The following is a 4,453-nucleotide window of genomic DNA, read 5'->3' as shown; positions in this document are numbered from 1 at the left end:
GTAAGATTTAATGCAGATTTTCAAATGAACATAATAATATTTTTTGTTTAACAGTTAATCAAGAAATAATTTTTTTACTTTTTGCAGCACATTTGCAAACAAGAAGCTGCCTGTGACCCTCCTACAGCATACAGAAATCAAAATATCTTTATTACCTGTAGGGGGTACAAAGTTTCCTCATTCTGAAAGACCTGAGCAAAATTACATTTAGTCCTCTTACTGAAAAGCAAAATACAAATACTAATTTTGGAATTTCCTTGAAATATATATATATATATATATATATATATTATATATATATATATATATATATATATATATATATATAAATACAGTACAGACCAAAAGTTTGGAAACATTATTATTTTTAAATGTTTTTGAAAGAAGTTTCTTCTGCTCATCAAGCCTGCATTTATTTGATCAAAAATACAGAAAAAACAGTAATATTGTGAAATATTATTACAACTTAAAATAATAGTTTTCTATTTGAATATACTTCAAAAAAAATATATATATATATATTCCTGTGATGCAAAGCTGAATTTTCAGCATCATTACTCCAGCCTTCAGTGTCACATGTAACATCCAATCTATCACATGATCATTTAGAAATCATTCTAATGTTCTGATTTATTATGAGTGTTGGAAACAGTTCTGCTGTCTAATATATTTGATGAATAAAGGTTGAAAAGAACTGCATTTATTCAAAATAAAAATTTTTTTTAATAATATATAATCTAATAATATATTTTTTTTTACTATCACTTTTTATCAATTTAACACATCCTTGCTGAATAAAAGTATTGATTTTATTTTAAAAAAAGAAAGGAAAAAAAAAAAAAAGATTACTGACCCCAAATTACTGACCAGTAGTGTATATTGTTATTACAAAATATTTATATTTTAAAAAATATAGCTTTTTTTTTTTTTTTTTTTTTTTTACTTTTTATTCATCAAAGTATCCTAAAAAAGTATCACATGTTCTGAAAAAATATTAAGCAGCAGAACTGTTTCCAACTTTGATAACGAATCATCATATTAGAATGATTTCTAAAGGATCATGTGATAATGATCCTAAAAATTCAGCTTTGCATCACAGAAATAAATGATAATTTCAAGTAGAATAAATTTAAAAACAATTATTTTAAATTGTAATAATATATCACAATATTACATTTTTTTCTGTATTTTTGATCAAATAAATGCAGGCTTGATGAGCAGAAGAAAATTTATTTCAAAAACAATTAAAAATAGTAATGTTTCCAAACTTTCCTATAAATTTGTTTGTTTTTAGAAAACAAATTCAGCAATATATATATATAATATATATATATATAAGGCAAGAAAATAAAAGCAGTAAAACAATCACACAACACAAATCAATTAATGAAAAAAGAATGGAAAGGTTAACATGTAACATGCAGTATTGTTAACCTCACACAATAACATCACTGTTAACCGCTTGCAACAAAGTATATGTGTGCATTTGTAGACAGCAAGGGAAAAGAACAAATGAATGACTGTATACAAGAGGCCTTTCAGAGAGGTCAAAGATGTGTGTAGGCTTGTGAAAGTACAGTGAGCATGGGCCCCATATGTACATAGATGGGCATCAGAGGAAGGGCGGCAAAGGAAGGGCGGCAGAGGGCAGGATGCAGTCCAGGCCATCTCTTGTTAACCATGTACTGCACAAAGACCTGAAATGGTATAAACTAATTCAGACTCTGTGAAAACGTTCACCAAGAAAACTTATTGTTTGCAGGATATGTTGTACAGCATACTGTAAATGCCATTACTGATTAGTAGAGGGTCTACCTGTCACACAATCCTTGCTGTATCATTTAAAGTTCTGTTCTACTCTAGAGAAATATACTCACTTGATATTCTCATGTATCATATCATTTGACTGATATTGTATGGCAGTTGTCTTGGAGTTGTACTAAGATCTAGATGTGCAGAAGAGACTTTTCAGTTATCAATGCCAGTGTAGAAATGCTCTACTCACTTTCAGTCATAATAAATCTATTCAGTTAGCAAAATAACAATAGTGGGACAAGACAAATCATCTTCAGGTTGAGCATATACATTTAAAAAGTGGCATTTTACAGTGACTACCCAAACTGTTTAACGCACAGTTGGTAGTCTAGAAAAGTAGCATTTTGTACTATTATTTTACACTTTCAACACCATGGAAATACAAATAGGTGGAAACATGCTGTAAATAAGGCCTGATTCTATCTTAGAAACAAAATAGCAACAAGAACAGAAGCTCTGTCATCTCAGCTTGAAAGGAATGCCATTCAAATGGTTGAGCCACATAAAATGATCTTCCTCTTTGTACATCTATAGATTACAGTTCAGATTGGTTGTCTCCTTGATTATGTTGGGGGAAAATGTGCACAATGGTTGGTTACCATTGTGAGAACCCTGTGTACAATGTCTATTCGGCTTCTAATATTTTCTATGATGTATTCCATGATTGTATCTTTATGATCTCTTTATTTTGTTTACTTAAGCTGGGAATAATGGCCAGACCTCCAAAATAAAGTCCACTGAAGTAACACAGACTTCAGAGGCATCGGCTGAACCTCAAAGTAGCGTAGAGCCGGACGGACCTTCTGTTAATGTGTTTACAACAGACTATGGTGAGTGTAGAAAGAGCTCATCTGTTTCCAAAAAAAAAAAAAATATTAGTTTTATCTGTTAAATCAGTCCGGAAATATGGTATAAACAAACAAATATTTAAAACACACTACATTCCCCTGATCCTGGAATGATTTAGTCTGTCTTATGTCCACATGAGGGCAGCAGAGGAGACGAAACCTAAACTGTGCCATCTCTGTGGTGATGAGCCAATAAGTAACAACTGAATAACTGATACACAAGGTAAGAATATTATTTTGTGATATTCTAATGTGTTTAATACTAGTATCAGGCTGGAAAATTAAAATATTGCTTCTAAGCAGCTTGGCCCTGTTACTTGAACTTGTGATGCTCACTCTTAACATCTACCAGTACAGGTAAGATATTTCTCATTTTTGGTAAATAGTTCTTAAAGGCCTTTTTATTCTCAATGCCAGCATTTAATTTCATGCATCTAAATACAGATGGAATTGATCAGATTTTCCTTGAAATGAAACTGATCAGTGAGCAGGGATTGAGATTGGTTTCATAACAAGGAATGTGTCAGCAACATGGTTTCCCTCTTTATGAGTTGCTGATCTATTTTTTGTCTTCATGCACAGGAGGAAGAAGACTGTGTTGGCGCTGAAATCCTACAGTCCGACAGGAGAGACCAGTTTGCCTGGGTCCCCGGTGCTTAGTGAGAGAGCTCCTCTAACCCGACACCCTATGAAAACTGCTCAATCCCCCTCCATCCAGCGAGGCGAGATCCGTGTTGAATGGAAAGATGGAACAGTCACCCCCCTGTTTGAAACATATTTAACTGACTAAGTGTTGTCTTATAGATGAAAAGTCTTTGAGTAACTTGTGTATTGTTCCCAAGCAAACTGACAGAAATGTACTGGTTGCTTTATTCAGATAAACTAATTAGTTATGATTCAACAATACTTTTTCTAAATAATGACCCTTGTCCAGGGAATCACTCCCAATTTTATGATCATTGTCCATGTATTTATTTATTTGATATGTAGCTGTGTTATGAGTGGGATAAAATTATTGCAAGAAAATAAAGATACAATCACATAGTCATTGTCACAACTTTAACACAAGCATATTGATCAGGACTTAGCGTTCTCTGTCTTATCCCATAAAATTATTTCAAATCAAATCCGTATTTCATGTGACTGTTATTATCTCTTATATATCCAATATCTTTAAAAAAAAAAAAAAAAAAAAAAATTCACAAACATCTGTTGGGTTTGCGAACAGAATGCCATCCCTCTGCTGAATTTTGAAAAACTGCAGGTTGGGTCCTGATCAAAGACAATATTCGGTACCTTGCCAAAAAGTCATAAGGTAACTTCAGGTCAAATATAGATCAAACTGAATGTTTTTAAACCAAGTGTTGTGTTTAACAGTAGATTATTCTTGAATTACATAGGCCTGTATCTGCAATTGTTTTTTTTTTATCCTGAAGGCAGGTGTCTTGTTAGGAATTAGTGTAAAATATATGAAAACCATTTGTATTAAATTATTTTAGTAAGCCATACATGTAATATAGTACTATTTAATGTTTCCAATAAAGTACTGTTGACATACAAACTATGTTGCAACTTGCAAAGGGGTGGAGGGGCACCTCCTTACCTGTTTGCCAGAATTATAATCATCCAACTAACTATACCTGTTTCTTTTGACATACTGTTGTAATGCTCAGAGGACAGCCAAGAGATAAAAAAAACATGTCTGTGCAAGTGTGTTGTTAGGGTGTAAAGCAGACATATTTTGAGTGGGACAGAGTACTTGTGGGGTGGACATGCAAGCATGGAAATCA

The 4,453-nt window shown here is 32.4% G+C and overlaps 1 long non-coding RNA gene across 1 annotated transcript; it reads left to right on the top strand.

The window, feature by feature from the left end:
- The first annotated feature begins 2,514 nt into the window (after positions 1 to 2,514).
- On the top strand, positions 2,515 to 4,162 carry LOC122145150. Its single transcript, XR_006160147.1, has 4 exons — positions 2,515 to 2,645; positions 2,809 to 2,886; positions 2,967 to 3,020; positions 3,246 to 4,162. It is a non-coding gene; the product is annotated as an uncharacterized LOC122145150 (long non-coding RNA).
- Positions 4,163 to 4,453: the final 291 nt, after the last annotated feature.

Source organism: Cyprinus carpio, chromosome A5, assembly GCF_018340385.1.
Source record: "Cyprinus carpio isolate SPL01 chromosome A5, ASM1834038v1, whole genome shotgun sequence".
In the NCBI taxonomy this organism is placed as follows: Eukaryota; Metazoa; Chordata; class Actinopteri; order Cypriniformes; family Cyprinidae; genus Cyprinus; species Cyprinus carpio.
The sequence above is the reverse complement of the archived record's forward strand: the minus strand, read 5'-3'. Positions and strand labels throughout refer to the sequence as shown.